The sequence below is a fragment of the Pinus tabuliformis genome, chromosome Q, assembly GCF_031772625.1.
Source record: "Pinus tabuliformis cultivar Carrire ecotype Pingquan chromosome Q, CPIR1, whole genome shotgun sequence".
NCBI lineage: Eukaryota > Viridiplantae > Streptophyta > Pinopsida > Pinales > Pinaceae > Pinus > Pinus tabuliformis.
The window spans coordinates 180,825,357-180,850,511 of NC_142296.1; the positions used below are offsets into that span (position 1 = coordinate 180,825,357).

At 41.5% G+C, this 25,155-nt stretch overlaps 1 pseudogene; it reads left to right on the top strand.

Annotated features, from left to right (window-relative positions):
* The first annotated feature begins 146 nt into the window (after nt 1–146).
* LOC149218828 (putative histone-arginine methyltransferase CARM1 pseudogene) lies at nt 147–662 on the top strand (annotated as a pseudogene).
* Nucleotides 663–25,155: the final 24,493 nt, after the last annotated feature.

The window sequence follows — 25,155 nt, forward strand, 5'->3', positions numbered from 1 at the left end:
AGTTGCCAGAGAAAGCAGATATTCTAATATCAGAGCCCTTGGGAACATTATTACTCAATGAAAGAATGCTAGAAACATATGTGATTGCGAGGGACAGGTTCCTTGGTCCTACTGGAAAAATGTTTCCCACTATAGGCAGGATACATATGGCTCCTTTTAGTGATGAGTATCTATATGTTGAAATTGCAAATAAGGCTCTGTTTTGGCAACAACAAAATTACTATGATGTTGACTTGACACCATTGCATGGTTCTGCGTTTCAGGGCTATTTCTCCCAGCCTGTTGCAGATGCTCTTGACCCAAGATTGCTTGTGGCCCCTCCTATCTCTCACACAATTGACTTTACAAAGGTCAAGGAAGAAGAGTGGTATGAAATTGATATTCCCTTGAACTTTACTGCATCTGCGGGCACTCGAGTTCATAACCTAGCATGTTGGTTTGATGTTTTATTCAATGGAAGTGCTGTACAACGATGGCTGACTACTGCACCTGAAGCCCCAATTGATCACTTCATGATCCTTCCAACTACAGATTCTTCTGGAGTCAATACATGCACAGTTCTACAGTTATTGATTGCTCACAAAAGACTAATATTCTGCCCAAACGATTCTGATACTGATCTTATTTGCTGTCTTTGTGTGAACTTGATTTCATTACTTTGATCTCAGTATATGTTTTCTCATTTGAGAATATGCGGAATGTGAAGTTCAAAGATCTCAAGGATAAATCCAAGGGTATGGTATCAACAATCAGGACATGTCAGATATGGTGTTTAAGGATTATTGCTTCAAAACTAGAGAACTGAGGCTCTTGTTGAGAAGTCTCAGATAATCCAGCTCCAAGTATTGTGATAGAGATTGGTGCAGTACATGAAGAATATCCATGCACCTATACTAAGCATACCAGCAGTGAAAGTTACAGTCCTATTGGTGTTCAGGAGTTTTGCAATCAAGTGGCAGAGCAGTAAAATCTCAGGGAAAAGAGAAACTGTTTAAAACAGTTTCGCAGTTTCGCAGCGCGCTACGAAACTGCGAAACTGCTGTAGGTGTTGTTTTAAAAACGCAGGCAAACAGTTTGATGGAATAATCAGAAATTGGCAAAGTGAACACCTAGGTGACATGAAAGAGATCAAAGAAGGCTGCTACAGCCATTCAAAATATGCCAGGTGTACTTTTAACAAAAGGTGAAATATTTTAACCTAAGTTTAAATTTTTGGTTATAAAGCCACTTTATTCTCGGTGATTAGGGTTTTAAGGGAGCTGCATACGAGAAGTTTTGGTTGGCACACCTGTCCATCAGAGAAGCCTCCAGCATATCAGGAACATGGTGATGCCCTTTATTCTTGGGCTATTAAAGACTTAAAGTTCATGCTGCTGCATATTCGAAGTGATGGGGGACCAGAACCGAAAATTTAGGGATATTCTCAGCCAACACGGAGCAGATCAAAGCCTTCAGTATCCAAAGCCAACATGGGACATTAATTGCTCATCACATGCCATCTCAGCCAAACGAAGAGGAAGCCAAGTGTCAAAGCTGCAAGGAGGAATCAATTTACGAAGAAGATAGAGTTAGAGTTATAACCAAATTAGAACTCTTTAGAACTTCTGTTAGTGGTTATTGTATTAAATAGTTTGTTAAAAGCAGATAGGTGTCATTAATGGCAATCATCGAGCTCCCCTCATGCTGGAGGAGGAAGCTCCAAGTAGTTAGAATCATGTTTCTATATATAGCTGAATCATCTATGTAACAGGGGTTGGATATTTGAGAAAACAGAGTGTTATTTTGGCTTGTGTACAAACTCCTTTTCAGTAATACAAGTGACTACTTTTCTTCTCAGGATTCATACAGTGTTTCAAATGCTCAAGATATGTGGTTTTGTTTTATCCTTTATGTTTTTACAGTTGTATAGATACACAATCACTCAGAATTCACTTTGCTGCTCTGATTTCCTGTGTATATTTGTAAGCTGAGGTTTCTATGAGAGGTGTTTTGAGTATTTAAACATCACATGCCCTGACTTCTATGAATGAGTAGTGTTATAGTTTACTGAAGGATGATTAACTCCATAAGCCCAATGGAAGTCTTTGTAATGTCTGTCCAGCCAACATATTTGTTAAATTTACTTTGCAAGAGTTAGCCATCTCATCAATAGCCAAAATCAATAACCTTTTGAGAGAGCCCTCTCAGGCTAAGGAGGCTAAGCCTTAGTCAAAAGTCTGGTTTGAAACAGTTACACAGAGTCTACCTGGTCAGCAGCCTTCTAGTGCTTGATTTTGTGATAACAAGGATGGTGGAGATGGAGGTGGATTTCCACCATTACCCATTGAATCCTTCTTTTCATCTTTTTTATCCTCTGAGATTCCTTCTCCATGTGGAGGTTTAGAACTCTCTCCAAGAATTCTAGTGTTCCTCTCTTCATAGAGGATTTTAACCATCTCAGTTAAAGTGTAGAAAGATTTCTTGAATTCTTCTTCTTCTTCTAAAGGACCTTTAGGCTCTCTTTCTCTAGACATAATGTTTTTGGATTAAGGCTCAAAAATTGGTACTGCTTGTACCTCTTCACTCTTAGTTGAAGGCATAAATTGAGGTGTTTCAAGTGCAGCTAGAATTGAAACTTTGGGAGGTGGATATTGTGGCCTTGTGGTTGTCCTTCTTTTGGGAATAACCTTAGGAGTTGCAACCAACAATTTCCCTTCTCCTTTCTGCAACTTTAACCTTGTAAGCATCACATTTTTGCAACTGTTAAAACCCTACTTGCACAAAACTCAAGCAGTCAAGAAAATCAACCTTTTCTCGGATACCAACTTGATCTATTATTGAATGTTAATTTTGTTGTGCTAGTTTCAATTACATATTTATAAACACATGCTTGTTCATTGCTTCTTGCGCATAAGTTTATTTAGGTTGTTTGGTGATTGAAACAGGTAAATTACATCAAGTTTTAAGTTTCCTGGCCTACATATCCTTGGTCTAGCTTCCATGGCTTGGGCCTCTGTATTACCTCAATATGGAAAAATATGCTTTTTATAAAGCTCTACTGCTCCTGATACCTACACCAATGTGTTCACAATGTCAAAATTAGCTAGGAACACATTTTCCTAAGCTCAATTTGGTAAAAAATTGCTCCATTTATGCCTCTGACATTTTTTTCCTTGAACAGCTCCAAATCTAGAAAAATCCAGTTAGGGCCGCTAAATTTGGGGTTGGAGCCAAAAATGTTGGAACCGCCAAATATCCGCTAGTTTAAACTTAGAGTTAACTATAGATTAATTAAAGGCTAAACTAGTATTAGTGCTAATCGCGCAGATAAGCCTGACTGTTTCCGAAACCATTAGCGGTTTCGTCAGAGGTGACACATGTCACGGTTTATTAAACATCGTAGTTTCATAGCGCTAGCCACCAGGTTAGCTAACCTCCATTGTAGTCGTCAGATCCGTTCACATGGCACTAACTTTCAGGGTCATGGTCTATGTTGGAGCCACCACATTAACCATTTGGTGTAACCATCATTGCATTCACATGGGGACTATAATTGTTGAGGTGACAATTTCTAGAGCTGCCTCCCTAACCGTTTCCGGTAACTGTAGTTGCATTCACATGGGAAGGGCTGGCCTGCAGGTTGGACCTCTCCTAATTGCCGAACTTGAACCCATTAAATGTTAAATAAATGTGGAATACATTATGGTTAACAAACACATGGTAGCATAGATGGTTAAGACTTGTGCACTGTGTGCCAGAAGTCACAGGTTCAACCCCGACCTCCACCAAAAATTTGCTCCTTTGCGCCAATTCTACCTAGACCATTGGGAGGTGCCACATGGTGGCCTCCGAGCATGCCATGTGGCATTCTCTCATTGGTACAAAACTAACCAATGAAACTCTGCCACATCACCATCTAAAACCCAATAAGAATACAACACTTGTCAAACTATGATTGAAAGATGACCAAAGTTGACCCTGCACAGTCACCTGCCACGTTAGCAGTACAGACTGCTGACTGTGTAATTTTTTTGCGAATTTCGCCTATTTACCAAAGCGAACAGAAAATAATATCTTCCTCATACAAACTCATTTTTCAGTGAAACAAGTTGCGTTAGGATCTTTTTTCCAAGACGAACGTAGTTGTTTAGGTTTCGAGCCATTTTGTGAAATTTTATTTTTGAGCTAAACACTAAGCGCCTGATCATAGGTGGTAAATTTTCTTCTGCATATCAATATAGTAGCTTCAAGTCTTGTGCTTTAGTAAATTTCATGAGCTATATTGAATCTACACATTAATTTCTACATGATATTAGCGCTAGAATCATTATAGAACAGAGATTTCAAAGTTGTCATTGCAGGAGGTTCGAATTTTAAGGTCAATGTTGTAGGTTTTCTTTGGGACTGAGAAGATGGCTTCCAATGGACTCATGATTGAGTATGCCTTGGAATGCACCTCAAACGTTGTTGCATGGAATGACCGCATGGAGGCAGTATTGGATGATAATGGGCTACTAGAATACATTTGTTAGGGTCCAACACTAACCCCTTTATCTATGTAATAAGCCCAAGGGGCCTAGTCCAAGTCATAGTTAGTTAGTGAGTCAATAAAGCTCGTAAGGGGTTATTTGAATTAATAATAATTGTAAGTGGTTGACCCACATTATAGAAAAGGGAACACAATTATTTATAAACGGGGCATAGTTAATAAATAAAGTGGTTAACCCATCTTATGCAAGGGAACACTAGTAGTTAGGATTTTGGATGTCATTAAGCTATAAGTAGCCTTAGATAGTAAGGGAAGAGACATTGTGTCTTATTGTAATTGAGCTCTTCTCTGTTGGAGGTTACCCATTCGAAGAACCAAGTGAACATTATATTATGTTTCTAAATAATAAAATATCTTGCAGCTTGTCTCATTTCATGAGATATTCCTATATTACGCTCTATATCGTTTCATATTTCTAGTATTCTTATTTTCTCGCAGGTCAAGTGCATAAGATGTGGTATCCGACCACTTTCTAGGCCAGTTGTACCTCCAATTTTTGCAGATTTTTTTTTTAGGCTAGAGACATGTTCTGACGTCTTTAAACCACGAAATATGTCGTTGAGCGGATAAACCTGTAGATTTGGGAAGTATTCATGCAGGAACTACAAGAGGTGGTCACTCTTATTGGACTCCCTTGTAACCCCTATGGGTACCCCTTCGAGTAGTAGCGCATTAGACAGAACTTCACACGGACTGCACTTCCACGTACCCTTGGGTATATCAGAAGCCCCTCCCTAGGGTAACCTAAAACCTAACATTATATAATTCATTGGTCGTCTTGCTACTATAGTACACTAAGAACAACACTTGGGGATATTAATCGCACATACAATAGGGTAGTAAGGTAGTACGGCTAAGCGTACGGTCGATCCTCCTTATTTAGCACCTTGAAATAATGGGTCATGTACTATTGTCAGACCCTTGTGTATATTGCAATGTGTATCACCAGACACTCCTTTGAGACCATAGTTCCCTCAACTATATGAAGATTGTCCCTACCTTTTCATCCATATCAGATCCAGTTGTTGGGATTCGGCTGTCATTGTCGAGATTAGATCCATTAGTTGGGGTTATGCCACCACCATATAGATTTGATTCAATAGTTGGGGTTCCACAATGCATATCAGAGTCTTTGTGTAGTGAGGGTTTTGGTTGCCATAGTCCAGATCATATTGATGCAACATATTTTGCAGTACCAATACCTTGGGGTTTCTGTTAATACAATTCTAGCCTGATTTTCATAGGATATTTGGTAGTGTCAAGCTTTATGAAATTAGGCCACTACAGTATTGATCAACTGGGAGTAAAACGACTTTCAGAGTATAAAACAAAAAAATGTTTGGGGTCATCTCGGGACGCTTGATAGAGACCTAGGCCATAATATTTAGGATGACAAGCTAGTGGTAGTGGTATCATTCACTTGTAGGTCTCCAATTTTCAGGTTGTGCGAAATTTTTCTTGACGCAAGTTCAAGTGAACTGCATCACTAGACTCATGAGCTTGCCCTCTTCCCAACCATATTACTCTTAAGTAAGATTGAAAACATTTATCGTGGCTAGCATATGTATGGTACCAGGTCTCAAGTTATGGTTGTAGAGAAGTTATTGGAGAAATTCAAAGTTGAGAAAAGATTAGATGAATTCCACACTTCCCTTCCCAGCAAAATTGCAGAAGCATTGAATTCCCCGCAGATACCTCACAAACCCATAAGCGAAGAACCTAGTGTTGATGCACATGTAGGAGAATTTAGCCATCACATTCACTTCCATGGAGGTCACCAATTTTCGAGCCAACGAATAGCCAAGCTGTACATGTACAAATTTGAGGGCTCTAACCGGACAGTATGGGTGGCACAAATGGATCAATATTTCCTCCTTAATAATATCTATGAGGATGGAACTAAACTACATGTGGGATCCCTTTACTTGGACCAAGAGAGGCGATAGTGGTGGCAATGTCATCAGAAATGTTATCCTGGAAGGCCAACTTGGAATATGTTCTCAGAATCCATTTGTGATTGCTTTGATTAGGATTCTCACTAATCTTAGGAAACCAGGTACAATAAGGGACTACATTGCAACTTTTGAAAAATTGGCCATCATAATTGAAGGACTATGAGATGAATTTTATTTGGAATGTTTCATCAGTGGCCTAAAGGAAGCCATCCAATCCCATGTCTGAATGCATCACCGAGTTACTGTGGAGCACCTGGAAGGTATGCTTTTTGATAAGTAATCTAGCGGTTTTTCAATACTATTTCTAATCTTTTCTGCATTATGAGCCTAAAAATATAAGGGTTTTGGTAAATTGTGTGAAAATGGACAAACGAAGCTCAATCACTAATAATCGATGTTTTCTATGCAGAAGGACGCGGAAATAGGGAATTATCGAGTAAACACAAGAAGCGCAAGGAAAGTAACTGCTGCCCCGTCGACAGGGAACCGGATGCGGACAAGATCAAGTAAAATTGGAGCCGAATAATCCAGGAAAAGAACGCAGGGCACCGTGACGGAGAACGCAAGAAGGAAAGAGGAGACCCGAACGATTAGCGAATCCCTCAGGATCTTCGATCCTGAGGGATCGCTGCTTTAAGCTTATCTTTTGTATCTAGACATCTCCGTCATTTCTGTTATATAAAGGTACCACGCCATCGAGCGTGAGGGGGAAGAAGAGAAAAAAGGACGACTGTTATTATAATTATAAACTCAGAACGATTTTGATCACTGAGCTTTTGTAAGATCTGATTTTGTACACTTTTGTTAATGCAATCAATATAAAGGATTTGGTGTTCACTTCGTTTCTGCATCTGAAGTAACTCTAAGCAGTGTACCATCGTAGCCAAGGGCCCAGCTCCGACGGTCACTTGCTATTGTATCATACGGTGATTTGTGTGGTTTGCTTATTTCTTTTATTACAGTAATCCGATATATCCTTGCTATGATAGACTATGCTTCTTAATTAATACTTGAATCTGAATAAGTTCTTTAATTCATGTCTCTGTATTACACAAACTGAATCTATTCGAATTGCATCCATTTCCACAGCAAGTTATTGGTATGAATGTTATCATTATTGGATTCATATGAAATAAGTATTTGTGAGGCTTGAAGATAATATCACTTTGTTCAGAAACATAGTCGCATCATACATTACTCTCGGATCGCTACAGTAGTATAGACTGTGTACATACTTCGTGGTTTGCTGTTCCATTTGGATTTGCTGTTCCATTTGGGGTTGCTGTTCCATTTGGGTTGCTGTTCCATTTGGGTTTGCTGTTCCATTTTATATGATTGACGTTTCCTGTTTATGATAGTTTGCTGTTCCATTTCATTACTGCTGTTCCATTTCATTACTGCTGTTCCATTTTAAGAATTGCTGTTCCATTTTACTTTCGTTAATCTGCCTTTATTGCTTTCGCGTGATAGCAGGCCTAAGGCTGTCGTGAGCCCAGCAAGACGCTGCCTAGCTCCCTGACCTATAAGCCCATGCTTTGGTTTCCTTTCTTTATCAGTTTCTAAAGGGAAGGGTTATTGGTTCCGTACCCTTGACTGATCATTTGCCTTGTGTGATTTCATTTTCTGAATTGGTTTAGTTATAGCTTAGTGTTTGTTTCCTTTCAAGTCATTAGAACGCTATACTACCGAGCACTACTTGGACAGAACAGCCTCGGATTGAGTTACTCCTTGAAAGAACAAAACGATCCCGGATTGACTTAATAATGTGGAATAATTGGTGGTGTGAGAGACCCTAGTTATCGCTCTACATTTTGGCGCCGTTGCCGGGGAAGGGGTAATAGCCATTTGTCCTTTATAGAGTAGTGCGCAAATCTGCTAGGAGGGAGTTGGATTTTAAAAACGGAAGGTAAGAACCTGCGTACGGAGCATGTAAAAGCCCTGCTCCACCGTCCGCTCTCTTAGTAGAATTGCTGGTTAAATAGGATTTAGCAGTTTAATTGGAGTGCATGACTAAGCAGAAAAAGTTAGAAAAAGATCAAAAGCCTCCATCCAAAGCCAAGGGGCCGGTGACCCTTGGACGAACGACCTTTATAGACGAAATCTATAAGAAAGCCGACTCTCAGCCATCAGTAGGTTATAAGAAAGTCAATTCTAAACAGCCTACTAGTTCCCTTCAGGCCTCGGGATCACCATCTGAAGCCTTTGCTGAGGTGCACAGTCGAACAGAGGAGCAGGATTTTCAAGAAATTGAAAATTTGACTCCTGGACCATTGCACGAAGGGACCCAAAGTAACCTTTGTGAAGGAGAAGGAGAAACAGGGGAAATTGAGGAACCTAGATCTCCTATTGAATTAAACCAGCCTTTGAATAGCCCGGACAAGGGAAGCGCTGTGAAAATCCTTGTTGAAGGAATTCATTCACCGCAGACAGTTGGGGCCATTATCATCCCTGATCAAGGGAGTGGTGTCAAGACAATCCCTGTTAAGACTACCCCTCCTCAACCAAGGAACACTCTCTTGGAAATTCCTGAAGATTACTGGCATATATTCGATCCCATGGCGCAGAATCAGCCAAACACCCAGACCTCCACATTGCAATATCCGATAGTAGATTCTGCAGCAAATGCGCCCATGAAAGCCATTCCTCTCCAGCATATTCCCACATTTCATGGCCTCACATCAGAAGATCCGGACGCCTTCTTGTTCGAATTTGATGTATTATGTAGAGGATACGATTACACCACCGATCCCCAGAAACTGAAATTGTTCCCCTCTACATTAAAAGGGGCTGCGTTGAGATGGTTTATGGGCTTAGGTGGTGGGGTTATTAACAATTGGGATCAAATGAAAGAAGCCTTTTTAAAGAAATACCAAGATTACTGTAGATCGAGGGAATTAAAAGATGAAATCTTTCAAATGTCAGCCAGACCAAACGAAACCTTAGAAGAATATGTGGAACGTTTCCAATATAACTTGCAAAGATCCCCTTATGCATCACTACCTCTGCCTGATAACGTGTTGAAAACTGCATTAATTAGAGGTATGAGAGAGCAATGGATCGAAACGTTAAACATCATGGGGAAAGGAGACATTTATCAGGAAAATTTTGCTGATATCATTGATCTGTGTATCAGGAGCTCAAGAGGCAGCACGAGGATAAAACCAGCAGAATATGATCGCTTCCCCAGAGATAACAGAACATTAACAGAGGGAGTAACACGGGTGGAACTTGGAAATTTGCTAGAAAATTTTAAAACTGATATCCTGGGAACATTAACTACACAACTTGACATTGTGCAGGCTAAACAGAAGCAAGCTGAGGCAGAGCAGAATCTAGCCATTTTTTGCCCACGATGCAGGAAGAAACACAGCCATAAGGAATGCCCGCTGGATACAGTCCAAATATGTGCTATCTACACCAAGGAACACCTGACCGAAAGCTGCCCTTCACTGCCTGGTTTGAAGGCAGTATACAAAGAAGCAGAAGAGGAGTCAGAACCAGCATATTTTGTTAACCAGCGTCGTCAATGGCAGCCTAGGCAACCAGGTATGTTTTCAGATCCCTCCTCTTCTTTTCAACCCCCGCAGTTCAGTACACAGCAACAGAACATGTGGCAAAATCAGTCCCAACCCCCGTTTTCAAATTGGTCACCTCAAATGTTTCCTACTCCGAATCCTTGGATGTCCCAATTTGGTTGGCCAAACTGCCCTTATCCTCCACCATATTGGCAGAATAGTTCCTATCCTCCACAGTGGACCCCTTCCACTTCGCAAGGCTCATCCTGGCAGACAAGCTGGCCAAGATCGACATATCAGCCAGCAGGATCAATCCCACTCCCTCAACCAACTCTGCCAGCCTTACAACAAAATCCCCAGTCTAATCTGAGACCGCAACTCCCAGCCCAACCCAATCCCAACCCTAATAATAGGCCAGTCCAATCTATCCAAATCATAGACACATCAGAGATTGAGTCTGACCTAAGGGAGTGCAACGATCTTCAGTTAAGATCGGGACGAATAATAGAAACAGAGGGAGACAAAATGATTCATATTGAAAATCAGTTACCAGTAGAACAACCCCCACATCGGGAGGATGAAAACAAAGAGCAAAACAATAAACAAGCAAGTACATCCTCTCCTCCTTTCCCAGAACGATTAGTCATATCTCGACCTATACAACCTCCAGACTTTGACATTTTGGGAGAATTACAAAATTTGTATATAAAGATTCCATTCCTCCAAGCTATACAAGATATTCCTATATATGCGAAAACCATAAAGGAATTATGCATAAAAAAATTAAGGAGGAATACAAATACTAACCCTAGAGTCCAAGTAGTTGGTACTTTATCCGACCTATTATCAGGAAAGGAGACACCTATCAAATATGAAGATCCCGGGAACCCAATTGTAACCGTTCAAATCTATGGCCAAACCCTGACTAACGCTCTAGTCGATCTGGGAGCTACAATCAACATTTTGACAACCTCCACCTGCCAAAAGCTTGGCATTACGTCAGTAAAACCTACCTCTACTCTGTTAGAATTGGCAGATCGATCTGTAGTTCGACTAGAAGGTACTCTGAATGATGTCATGGTTTCCGTAGATTCATGGGAGTATCCCACAGATTTCCTGGTAATTAATCCTAAAACCCGACTAGATGGACATCCGTTAATCCTAGGCAGACCCTGGCTTGCTACTGCCGATGCCTACATAGGCTGCCGGCAGGGAAACATGACTATAGCTAAAGGACCCGATGTTAAAAATTTAATTTTATATCCACCAGCTCAGCCAAGCCTGCCAATGATTAAAACTAACTCTTATCCTGTATCATATCTTGCTAACAACATCAGATCTCCATTAACTATACAGAAGGCGTTAGACTTCAAGGATCAAACAGAAGACGACGCCATTAACAATTTTATTAGTCAAACTGAAGCTAGAAAACATATGCAGTGTCTTATGATAGAGGCAGCATTTGACAGTGAGCTAGAAGAAGATCCCTTAAAAGATCCGCATGATCAGACAATACCAGTAACTGTTGTTGCTAATAGTAAAGTAGTGGAAATTGAACATGGTAAAACTCTGAATATTAATGCCAATCTTACACCAGATCAAGAGACAAAACTTGTTAGTCTGTTACAAAAATACAAGGATGCATTTGCGTGGGATTACCCCGACATGAAGGGGATTGATCCTCAATTATGCACCCATCACATCTATATAGAGAAAGATGCAAGACCTGTCCGTCAGCCACAAAGAAGACTCAACCCTCACCTAAAGGAGATAGTGAAAGATGAACTTCAGAAGCTCTTAGATGTTAACTTTATTTACCTTATCTCTGACAGTAAATGGGTCTCTCCCCTTGTGGTGGTACCCAAGAAAAATGGACAATGGAGGATTTGCGTCGATTACAGGGAGTTAAACAAGGCTACACAAAAGGATCACTTTCCCCTCCCATTTATAGATCAAGTATTGGACACGTTAGCAGGGAAGAAATTTTTCTCCTTTTTGGATGGCTTCAGTGGATATAACCAAATCCAAATTGCCCCTGAAGACTAGGATAAAACTACCTTTACGTGCCCTTGGGGAACGTTTGCCTATCGTGTATTACCCTTCGGCCTATGTAACGCCCCTGCTACATTTCAAAGGGCTATTCTCAGTATTTTTGCAGATCTAATAAACGATGCACTTGAGGTGTATATGGACGACTTCACATCGTATGGGGATGAATTTGATCCAGCTCTGGATACCCTGGAAAAAGTTCTACAATGCTGCATTGCTACCAGACTCTGCCTGAGCCACGAGAAGTGCTACATGATGATGACGGAAGGGCTCATTCTAGGGCACTACATTTCAGCAGCTGGCATCCAGGTAGACCCTGCTAAAATTCAGATTCTTTTGCTCATCCCTACCCCCACTACTCAAACAGAGGTACGTAGTTTCCTTGGATTTTCCGGATATTACAGACGCTTTATAGAACATTATTCACGAATTGCAGCACCTCTATATGCTCTGACAGGTAATGTCGATTTTTTGTGGACAGATAAATGCGACCAGGCTTTTAAAGAATTGAAAAAGTTGTTGTCAATAGCTCCAGTCCTTCGAGGACCAAACTGGAATCTGCCATTCCAGATCTCATCGGATGCCTCGGATACAGCAATCGGTGCAGTCCTAGGACAAGAAGAGGATAAGAAGCCATACGCTATTTACTATATTAGCAAAAATTTATCCTCTGCCGAACTCAATTATATTGTTACTGAAAAGGAATTTCTCGCTGTAATTCATGTTGTTAATAAATTTAGGCATTATATTACAGGTTACCCTGTTGTGTTATATATAGATCATTCTGCTATTAAATATCTAGCAAACAAACCTGTCACGAATGCTAGAGTAACTCGATGGTTGATCCTGTTGCAGGAGTTTGACATCACAATTAAGGATCGACCTGGCAAGGAGAACCCTGTAGCCGACTTCCTCTCAAGAATACCCAAATCAATCGAAGCAGCAGCCGTGGAAGATCAATTCCCTGACGAACATCTGTTTGCCATTGCCATTCGAACACCCTGGTATGCTGACGTCGCCAATTACCTTGCAGTGGGTAAGTTACCAAAACACCTAACCCCTCAGGAACGAAAGCAAATTGTTCAAAAAAGCACACGATTTTCGTGGATTGGAGACCATTTATTCCATACAGGGGCAGACATGCAAATTAGAAGGTGTATTCAAGAGGATGAGATCCTAGACATCTTAAAGGCTTGTCACAGTGGACCATGTGGGGGTCACTTTGCCAACAAGAGAACAACACATAAAATACTACAGGCAGGGTACTATTGGCCTACAATCTTTAAGGACGCGAAAAAGTTTGTGCAGGCCTGTGATAGCTGCCAGCGAGCAGGAAAACCTGGTCAAGCTGATGAAATGCCTCTGAGACCACAAGTGGTTATTGAGCCATTTGAACGATGGGCTCTCGATTTCGTCGGGCCCATTAATCCACCATCAAACCAAAGGACATACATCCTGGTAGCAACAGACTATGTTACTAAATGGGTTGAGGCTGAATCATTAGCTAGGGCTACAGAAGATTCGGTAATACAATTTTTGTTCCATTTGTTTGTACGTTATGGACTTCCGAGAGAAGTAATTACAGATGGTGGACCACAATTTGTTGGAAACAAACTAGCTGCAACATTTAACAATTATCATATCCAACATAAGATTACTACCCCCTACCATGCGCAGGCAAATGGACAAGTAGAAAACAGTAACAAGATAATTGAGTCAATCTTAACAAAGACCGTCGCATCACACAGGCGTGATTGGGCTGCTCGGCTACCTGAAGCACTGTGGGCTTATAGAACCACATGGAGAAGTACGACAGGCTATTCACCTTATCAATTGGTGTTTGGGAAACAACCAATCTTTCCTATCGAATTCGAGATCCAAACACTACGAACTGCACAAGAGGTTGGCCTAGATCTGAATGAGGCACAGATCAATCGACTACGACAAATCAACGAATTGGATGAGATTAGGCTCTCTGCATTACAAAACACAGCATTAATCCAACAACAGCGAGCTAAGTGGCACGATGCACTTATAAAGAATAAAGTCTTCCATGAACGAGACTGGGCTCTGTTATACGATTCTCGGTTCCAGGACTTCCCGGGGAAACTCCAGACTCGTTGGCTAGGACCATATGAGATCCAGAAGGTGCACGACAATGGGACCCTCACTCTGATCACGATTGACGGTTCTGGACATACGTTCAAAGTAAATGGCCACCGAGTTCGTCTCTATCGAAGACCTCTTACTCGGGAATCCTTTTGTCAACAGCTTCAGCAAGATACTGATTTGGAGATCCTAGCAGAGGAAGTGAAATCTTCCTCACCCATAACTTAAGCAATTTGTTTTTCATAATTTGTACATAACATCCTGTATATATGTTCTTTTCATCTTTGTTTTGTAGTATTTTGGTTACCTTATTTTGCACAGCACTGGTTTGATTTTGCTGTTCCTTTTCAAAAGGAACAACACTCGTTTGATTTTGCTGTTCCTTTTCAAAAGGAACAGCACTCGTTTGATTTTGCTGTTCCTTTTCAAAAGGAACAACACTCGTTTGATTTTGCTGTTCCTTTTTAAAAGGAACAACACTCGTGTGATTCTGTTGTTCCTTTTCAAAAGGAACAACACTTTTGGTGTTTTGCTGTTCCTTTGCAAAAAGGAACAACACTTGTTGTTTTGCTGTTCCTTTGCGAAAAGGAACAACACTTTTTATTTTGTTGTTCCTTTGCGAAAAGGAACAACACTTTTGCGTTTTGGAATTTTTGCTGTTCCTTTGCGAAAAGGAACAGCACGTTTGTGTTTTGGAATTTTTGCTGTTCCTTTGCGAAAAGGAACAGCACTTTGGCGTTTTGGAATTTTTGCTGTTCCTTTGGAAAAAGGAACAACACTTTTTGTTTTGCTGTTCCTTTGCGAAAAGGAACAGCACTTTTTGGCTTTGCTGTTCCTTTGCGAAAAGGAACAGCCCGTGTGGATTTTTGCTGTTCCTTTGCGAAAAGGAACAGCACTCTTTGTGCTTTGCTGTTCCTTTGCGAAAAGGAACAACACTCGCATATTTCTTTTTTTAGATGCAGAATTTGGTTAATTCCGCTATTTTCCACAAGATGAGTCATCCACATGCTTAGTGCAGAGAAGACACCATCAGAACCTTTCTGCTTCTATTTGGACGCTTTGCGATTATACTCTCCTAAATCCTTCAGATATAGCAATGACATTATGCAATGAACATAAAAGCATGATATACCGAAACCTGCATATCATAAATCACTATTATTTTAACAGTCAGTATATATAAGAAGTCAAGAGGAAGGACATTAACTTTCGTCTTTACTGTCATTATCTTGTTCCTGAACCATGGTTTGGAAATTTTTATCATGTCGATCTTCCTAAAAACTTTCTTGATCATTACTGAGGAATATGAGCAAACAATTTATATCTGTCTGTTGGGATTGTAAGACTTCTTCCACCATTCCCCGCTCTTAAGGAGTGCGGAACCACCCTTATGTGTAATTGAACAAAGAAAAAAGAAGTGTGCTGCAAAAGAAGAATAAAAGAAAAAAATAAGAACAAGACATGAAATCGTCAAATGCAGGATAGGGGGTCTCATTCAGAGCCAGCCTACCATGATCATAAGGATGGAAGCGAAGTGGCATTCCCATTACGGCCACCACACCAGGGATATGGTCCAAAGGTAAAATAACAAGCAAACCTTGGAACAGGAGGTCTCATCACGAGCCGGCCTGACCACGTTTCGTGCCTACCTTGTGAATGGCATTATGGTTATCTGGTCACCAAGCCAGCATAATGGCCTGCATTTTGACAAAGCACTCTTCAGTAGATACACAAAGGATAATGGTTCCGGAGGGTGAGATAAACAACTTTGCCAAGGTTATGAACACCTGTTGGCAGCAGAGCTCTGTTAATGGCATTGGAGTCGTAATATTTACACCAACAGGTATGATATTAAGTCTATTTGTCTTTTATATCCTTTGCATGTATCATATGTCACACCCTGATATAATTATCGCATGAGCATTATCACCAATCATGGCAACGGAATTGACAATGACTACTGGAGACTTGGTACAGTTGACAGACGTCCAACCCTCGGTTCCTCATTATATCACACTGGCTTATCTTAAAAGCGATCCATTTTTCTGCCTCGGTTTCGGTACTTCATTGTCCTTTTACAACATGGCATAATTTCCACCTGCTGTACTTTATGATTTGACTCCCGACTGGCTGCTGCTCCTCTCTTTGACGGCTGGGGGCAGCCTATCAGATCGCGGGGGGGGAGGTGACCTCATTACTCCAATGGTTACGTGGCTGCACACCATTCGGGCAAAATAATAACACGATTTAACGGTATGATGATCTCATTCCACGGACTGCCACCCACGGTCTTTCTCTTTGCTGCATGCTCTGCGAAAATCCTTCCTAAAAATAGCATCGAGTACCCTCTCTGTTCGGTAAATACCGCGGACAGTTGCTGTGTCATTCCCGAATTCATTCCTGAGAGTAAGCTATGGGCGGGAAAACAATCCGAAGTGAACCACACAAGCTGACCGCGTCTGCTGCTGCCCGCGAAATTCTGGAAAATGCAGGATGGTTGAATTACTTCAACCGCCTGCAAGAATCGAACGAGGCTGTAGCGTTGGAATTCCTGCAAAATCTGCAGGAAAACCACTCTATAGTCGGAGGAAAGCGGATAGAAGTTACGGAGGACATTATTGCAGAAACCTCAGGATTACCAGCTGTTGGACCTAGATGGGAGCTGAAGAAGGAAAGACTGCAGAAAGCAATGGAAATTTTCCAAAGCGAAGGCCAAAGTCTGACAGTCAAAGGGAAAGGAGTTCTGCCGACAACACTGGGGGAACCCTGGACCGAGCTGGCAAAGATAGTGCAGAGCTATATCACCTGCGAAGGGAGAAAAGATGTGGTAAGGGCTCGTCACTTAAAACTTCTAGCTGTTTTGAAGGGAAAATGCTCTGTAAATCTCCCTGCCTTTTTAAATTCATTATTACATGATGCGGCCCGAAGTTTGAAGAAGGCTCAGCACACAGAGACGGTTGTTAGCCACCACGGACTGATTCAGCTAATAATAAGCCACAGTCTTTCCCAACAGCAAGACACCTGGGAGGAATTGGTCGAAACAGTTAAAATGGGACTGGCTTTACCTCGAACCTCCAGCACACTGGAACGTTCAGAAGAACACAAGGAGCCAGCAGCAGAAAAGCATGCTGTTTCAAAACGAAAGCAGTCCTCTAGCACGCCGGAACAATCAGAGAAACGTAAGAAGCCGGCGGCAGAAAAGCATGCTGTTTCGAAACGGAAGCGATCCTCCGATACGCCGGAACGACCAGAGGAACCTAGAGAACCTGTTGGCACTCCCAACCTGCCTGAAAGACCCAGGAAGTCAGCTCGATTGGTTCGAATACGGGGAAGGTTGGAAAAGATTCAGAAAACTGCGGCCCAACCAATTGAAATCGAGGACGAACCTTCGGAAGAGGAAGGTGAATTACCCGAAGGAAATGCTGAGCAACTAGAGGCTGGAACTAACCAGCCAGAAGAAGGAATTGAGGAAGAAAACGCACAATCCATGGGGAGCCCGTTGCAAGACCATCCAGGAGAAGAGGAATTGGCAGCAGTTCTGGCCAATATGGGAGAATACGGCCAAGCCTCCAGTCCAGGAGGCATCCTTGACGGTCCCGCAGAAGAAGAATTACCTAAGGAAGGGCATGCAGAAGAGGCAGGGGAAGAAAACCTGCCTGTCTTTGGTAATGAAGCAGAAGACATCAATTCGGGGCAATCTGTCCCCAGGGCGCCGGAAGATGTTCCAGGAGAGGAAGAAGAAGTAAGATTGAAGGCCAAACCCTCTACCGAGGCTAGGGAAATTGCAAAATTGAGGAAGAAGCACCAGAGGATGCTGGGCACGATAGCAAGACTTCGGCAACAAATCAGAATGTTGAAAGCCAGTCTGAGAATACAGAAAACTGCAAGGCAAAGGAAAAGGACCACGGCAGCAAGAACCCCGAGGGTTAGGGTTCGTTTTGATGGACGAAACCCCATCAGGAGACCTACTGTGGAGGAACAGTCCGTTGTTCCGAATGATAATGAGGAACAGGGTGCTGTTCCAATAGAAACTGCTGTTCCATCTGGCCCAGGGGAATGAATGGACATTCCAATGGAACAGCAAGAGGCTCTGGTGGTAGGAAGACCGTACCAACCCTTTGTTCGCATCAAAAAGGAGACGGATAGCAAAGAGGTTCAAACGGAAGCACCCCCCTCGGGTGTAATTCGGGTCCAAAATTCCAAACAACGCAATAGGAAGGTCCAGGTTAAACTTCCAGCTTCTACGGCTGCCTGGAAGAAAGACCCGAAAACCAGAACCTTGCATAAAATGATGAAGGAAGCCCAGCAGGAGGCCGAGCAGTTACGAGAACAGACGGTCCCCAAGGAAAGATATGAGGAGCTCCAACAGCAACTTCGAAACATCAGTCAGTCTGAAAGCCAGGCCTTTGAAGGATGGCAAAAGGAGCAGGAAAAGGTTGCTAAGGTAACTCGTCGACTAGATAGTGTTGTTAAACAGATGGACACCTTGTGTTCCTTGTATACTGATGTTTTGACTTGTAGAGCCCCTGCTAAAAATTATGCTTTGTTTTTGCTTGAACGTTATTTGAGATTAAAAATAAAAGCTGTTAGGGCAGGAGCACCCATCCATATCAACACTGTTAATGATTTTATAGATTGCTGCAAGCACTATGGAGTTAAAGTTCAAAGGTTGTTATGTGAATTCTACTTGCACAATCTTGTCTTAGACCAGGAAACTGATTTGAATCCTGGCCCTTTCGTTGGCGATATACAATTTCAAGCCTTTATCTCATTTGGGGTGAATCAGTTAAAATGGCTTAAAGCTTACAACATCTTCCAGAGGCAAGAAAATAATTTAGACCTTTGGGTACGAGCTGAACCTAGGGACCCAGCAGCATTATGGAGAGAGCATAGGAGTATGATGAGGATCCCAGGTGTCATGAAGATATTAGGTCCCATGCATGGAGACTTGATCCGAAATGGTCTGGAGTATTTCCTGACTATTAAAGACCAGGCCTTCCATGCTGCAAAGTTTCGCTACCGAACCTCTAACCCAAACATCCAGCTCAGGGAACCCTTTAACTTTGAGAATTTTGAATTGGCTGCCAGTTGATTGAGTCTCTATGGGGAACGGATTCTGCGAGCAGGACCATTGTGGTTGGGGTATCGGTTTCGCAGCCCAATTGTTTGGCATCCTGCACCTGGATATCAGGCCCTATATGAGATGCCTGCAGATCAGTTAGACCAGTTCTTTGACCATCTAGTTGCTAATCATGGTTGCCGGCCTCTTCGTGAGATCCCTTCTCCGGCCTACTCTCTCACAGCCCTGCATGTCAATTACAACGTTTTCATGAGGACATGAAACAGGTTAAGCAGGGGGGTGTGTGGAGCACCTGGAAGGTATGCTTTTTGATAAGTAATCTAGCGGTTTTTCAATACTATTTCTAATCTTTTCTGCATTATGAGCCTAAAAATATAAGGGTTTTGGTAAATTGTGTGAAAATGGACAAACGAAGCTCAATCACTAATAAGCGATGTTTTCTATGCAGAAGGACGCGGAAATAGGGAATTATCGAGTAAACACAAGAAGCGCAAGGAAAGTAACTGCTGCCCCGTCGACAGGGAACCAGATGCGGACAAGATCAAGTAAAATTGGAGCCGAATAATCCAGGAAAAGAACGCAGGGCACCGTGACGGAGAACGCAAGAAGGAAAGAGGAGACCCGAACGATTAGCGAATCCCTCAGGATCTTCGATCCTGAGGGATCGCTGCTTTAAGCTTATCTTTTGTATCTAGACATCTCCGTCATTTCTGTTATATAAAGGTACCACGCCATCGAGCGTGAGGGGGAAGAAGAGAAAAAAGGACGACTGTTATTATAATTATAAACTCAAAACGATTTTGATCACTGAGCTTTTGTAAGATCTGATTTTGTACACTTTTTTTAATGCAATCAATATAAAGGATTTGGTGTTCACTTCGTTTCTGCATCTGAAGTAACTCTAAGCAGTGTACCATCGTAGCCAAGGGCCCAGCTCCGACGGTCACTTGCTGTTGTATCATACGGTGATTTGTGTGGTTTGCTTATTTCTTTTATTACAGTAATCCGATATATCCTTGCTATGATAGACTATGCTTCTTAATTAATACTTGAATCTGAATAAGTTCTTTAATTCATGTCTCTGTATTACACAAACTGAATCTATTCGAATTGCATCCATTTCCACAGCAAGTTATTGGTATGAATGTTATCATTATTGGATTCATATGAAATAAGTATTTGTGAGGCTTGAAGATAATATCACTTTGTTCAGAAACATAGTCGCATCATACATTACTCTCGGATCGCTACAGTAGTATAGACTGTGTACATACTTCGTGGTTTGCTGTTCCATTTGGATTTGTTGTTCCATTTGGGGTTGCTGTTCCATTTGGGTTGCTATTCCATTTGGGTTTGCTGTTCCATTTTATATGATTGACGTTTCTTGTTTATGATAGTTTGCTGTTCCATTTCATTACTGCTGTTCCATTTCATTACTGCTGTTCCATTTTAAGAATTGTTGTTCCATTTTACTTTCGTTAATCTGCCTTTATTGCTTTCGCGTGATAGCAGGCCTAAGGCTGTCGTGAGTCCAACAAGACGCTGCCTAGCTCCCTGACCTATAAGCCCATGCTTTGGTTTCCTTTCTTTATCAGTTTCTAAAGGGAAGGGTTATTGGTTCCGTACCCTTGACTGATCATTTGCCTTGTGTGATTTCATTCTCTGAATTGGTTTAGTTACAGCTTAGTGTTTGTTTCCTTTCAAGTCATTAGAACGCTATACTACCGAGCACTACTTGGACAGAATAGCCTCGGATTGAGTTACTCCTTGAAAGAACAAAACGATCCCGGATTGACTTAATAATGTGGAATAATTGGTGGTGTGAGAGACCCTAGTTATCGCTCTACAGTTACTTTGTTGGATGCATGATGTAAGGCCTTAGAGGTAGAAGTCGCCTTACATACTTAGTCTAATCATCCAAATCTCTTTGCAAAGGCATGTCCCACCCAGGCTACAGGCCCAACCCAAACACTTAATGTTCAAAAGGTGTTTCCGAAAGAAATGGCCGAAATAAGGAAACAAAGACTTTGTTACTACTGTGATGACAAGTACTCTTTAGGGAATAAATGCAAGGAACTGATATTCTTGCAAATTGATCCAACTGAAAATAACTCAGTCGATGAAGCTCCATCCACTGAAGTTCCTGACGAAGAAGAAAGTGAACCCCAAAAAGACGTAGACAATGATCTCATAGATATTCCAGATGAGCCGGTTATATCACTACATGCCTCAACTGTAATTTGTTTTCCCTCGACTCTCAAAATCCATGGTTTCATTAAACATAGGCCAGTAGTGGTGTTGATTGATAGTGGTAGTTGTTGGTTTGAGGGGGCTTAAACCAGGTTCAGAGTGTGTTGCGCACCAACAGAATCCTCAACTGATGACCCTTTTGGAAACAACCTTCAAGCAGGTCGTAATCTCACCCGAAGTAGTTATGGGAGGTTGTAGAACCAGGTTTTTGCAACTGAAGGGATATCCGAGAATTGGCGCCCTATATTTAGTTCTATTGTATATCAATATTCTAACTTCATATGCATAAGAACTTCACACAGATGATTATTTTACAAAAACACATAAAATTTTAATACATAACAATATATCTTATAGGTCTTCGCATAATTCAGTAAAAATCATACATAATCAGATACATAACAATAGACAATTAACATATACATAGATATAATACTCTGCCAAAACTTCTTCTTTATTAAACACATCTTCAATTACATTCACTTCTTTGACCTTTGCACCCAACTGTAGATGGTTTGCGCACTCAGATGCAGATCCTTCTCCCAACACTAAAGACTACAAACGTGAAAACATAGATTTACTTTTGATATCTCATTACTTTCTTCTCATTTCCTTTCACTAAGGTATTACATATGATTTTATACAATTCAGCTATACAAAAACCCTAGTCCACATACCATGGATCCATAAAACAAGGACTACTGCTTGACACCCCTTAAAAAATAAGGGCTGTATGCCATCCCAAAAGCCCTGAAAGTCTGCACGATGAATATCTCTTCACCAGCTTCGCACCATCTGCTCCTTCTTTCACGAGATATTTTACCCAAAACTTGAGCCAAGCTAGACCATGCCCAACAGGCCCCCAACACTCACCTGCGACTTCTCCCGAGTCACTTAGCTTTGATGCCCTTTATCTTTGCTGTGATCCCATTTTACACTGCGTTGTAATGTTGGAGTGTTTCTGCCATCAACATTTCTTCCTATTGTGCCTCCTTCAACAAAGATTCTGTAGTAGGGCCAATGGTCTTCTGCAGTAGCTCTACTTCTCTTTTCTTCAATTCCTTCAGTTGTTCATCTACTGCCTACGAACATTCTAGGGCTTCCTCCTGCCATGGATGAGTCCTCTCCTGCAAGGTTTGTGCTTTTCTCCACAGGTCATCTATTTGCGTCTGGAGGTTCTTTCCTTCGGATATACTGGCAAGCCTCTACAAGGTTGGTATGGTATTCACAGCTACCAAGATCTCATCGCATCGCTTCTTCTTCGTTTGTAGTTCTTCCTCAATCTTCAAGACGTTGGATCCTCTTGTAGTGAGGTCCAAATATGCATCGTGTCATTGAGAAACTTCCCACAATCTTCCACCGCATCATATATGCCCTTTGATGTTGCGTCGAGGTCCCTTTGTATTTTCTCCTGAACCTCTGCTGGCATACTTGGTTGCAACCTTATTTATAGCTCCGATATCTTCACTTCATATTCAAATTTCAGCTTAGCTATAACATTCTTTGAGTCCTTGATCACGAGGGAAAGCTTCGCGACCTTTTCTGTTGGTTCTTCTTCCTCAAGGTCCTTCACATCTGAAACTATTCTATAAGTCTCAACAATGGCCTTCTCCAACAATGTTGCCTTGCTTCCTCCCTTTCCATGGCCACTTGCTTCAGCTCCTTTTGCATCGTTGATTTCTCTAAGTCCACCATTTCTTTTAAAAACGACATACATTTCTCTCATTCTTGCATCTCTGAAATGATTCCTTGATGAAATTCATGCAGCACCTGGATGGGTAGCGCAAGGACCTTCATCTGGACACTACGCCATGCCTTGGCTAGCTCTTTATCTATTGTTGCTTCAAACTTCAGTGCCTCAGCTGGCACATGTAACATCCTCATTCCAAAACTCGTTTCCAACCTCTGTTCTTGTTGTGATGACTCGATTTCCTTCTCTTGTTCCTTCAATTCTTGTGGCAATGCCTTCAGCTCCGTGATATCCTCTAGTGCCTTAGCTAATATCACTTTGCAGGGATCATCAATATTGTCCTAGGTCTCTTTGTTAATCTCCTAGATTTTCTCTGATATCTCAATGATGTCCCCATCAATGAGGACAAGCGGCACTGTGCCCTTACTCTTATCTGCCTTATGCTTCTTTCTTGGCCAAATTTTTATCACAAAGGACTAATCTTCTGATACCTATGCATATCTACAATGTTCTTTGTGTTCTTGTCCTCCCCTTGTTTCTTTTGTTTCCTCATTGACATTCCCCTTGTACCTACACCCTTCGAGGTACCTTTTTCTGCTCCCTCTCCTCCAAATGCTCCATTAGGTGGAGTCATTTGTTGGTTTGAGGGGGCTTGACCTAGGTTCGCAGTGTGCTGCGCACCAACAAAAACCTCAACTACTGGCCCTTTCAGCGACGACCTGCAAGTAGGTCGTAGTCTCACTCGAAGCAGTTACGGGAGGCTGCGGAACTAGGTTTCCGCAACGAAAGGGATATCAACGAAGTGGCACCATATATTTACTTCTACTGTATATCGATCTTATAACTTCACATGCATAAGAATTTCACGCAGATGATTAGCTTACAGAAACACATAAACTTGAACTCATAATAGTATATCTTACATGTATTCACATAATTCAATAAAAAACATACATATCATATACATAACATTAGACATTTAACATATATAGAGATACAATACTCCGCCAAAACTTCTTTATTAAACATATATTCAATTACATTCACTTATCTGACATGCACACCCAGCTGCAGGTGGTTTGTTCACTCAACTGCAGACTCTTCAATGTCTCCGTACATTTAGCTACGAAGCCTTCTCCCAAAACTACAGACTACAGACGCGAAAACAAAGATTTACTTATGATATTTCATTACTTGCTTCTCATTTCCTTTCGCTAAGGTATTACATATCCTTCTATACAATTGATCTATATGAAAACCCTGGTCCACATACCATGGATCCACGAAACAAGGACTACTACTCGATACTCATTATAAAATAAGGGCTTTATCCCATCCCAAAATCCCTAAAATTCCATGCGATGAATATCTCTTCGCCAGCTCCACACAGTCTGCTCCTTCTTTTGTGGGGTCTTTTACCCAAAACTTTGACAAAGTTGGGCCATGCCCAATAATAACACTCATAAATTTGTACATAAGAGAGTAGCAGAAGTTGTTCATTATTTTATATGGGTGGTATCTAATTTCCAAGTCATTGTCATTGATGGGGGTACCATGAAATGTGAAGGATGTTGTGAAACTATTAAGCTTCTTATGGGGAATTGTCACCTCAAAACCCACATGTGTGCCATTGAAATGGGTGGCTGCGACATTAACCTTGGTTTCAAATGGCTCCGCACACTAGGCCCTATCAAAATGGATTTCTAGGAGTTATATATGAGCTTTACGTAGAATGACCACACTCATACGCTTAGGGGACTCCAGATAGGTTCTCCTACTATCATCAGCATGCATCGAATCGAGAAGCTTTTAAAAAAGGGCCATCATGGGATAGTAGCCCAATTTAATGCAATCTGTGCCATTGAATCCACTCGTTATATTCTTCCAGATATGCAACAGGTATTAGATTGCCAGCAGCAGGTCTTTGACAAACCTAAGGAGCTCCCACGCTTTAGGGGTGAACATGATCATATAATCCA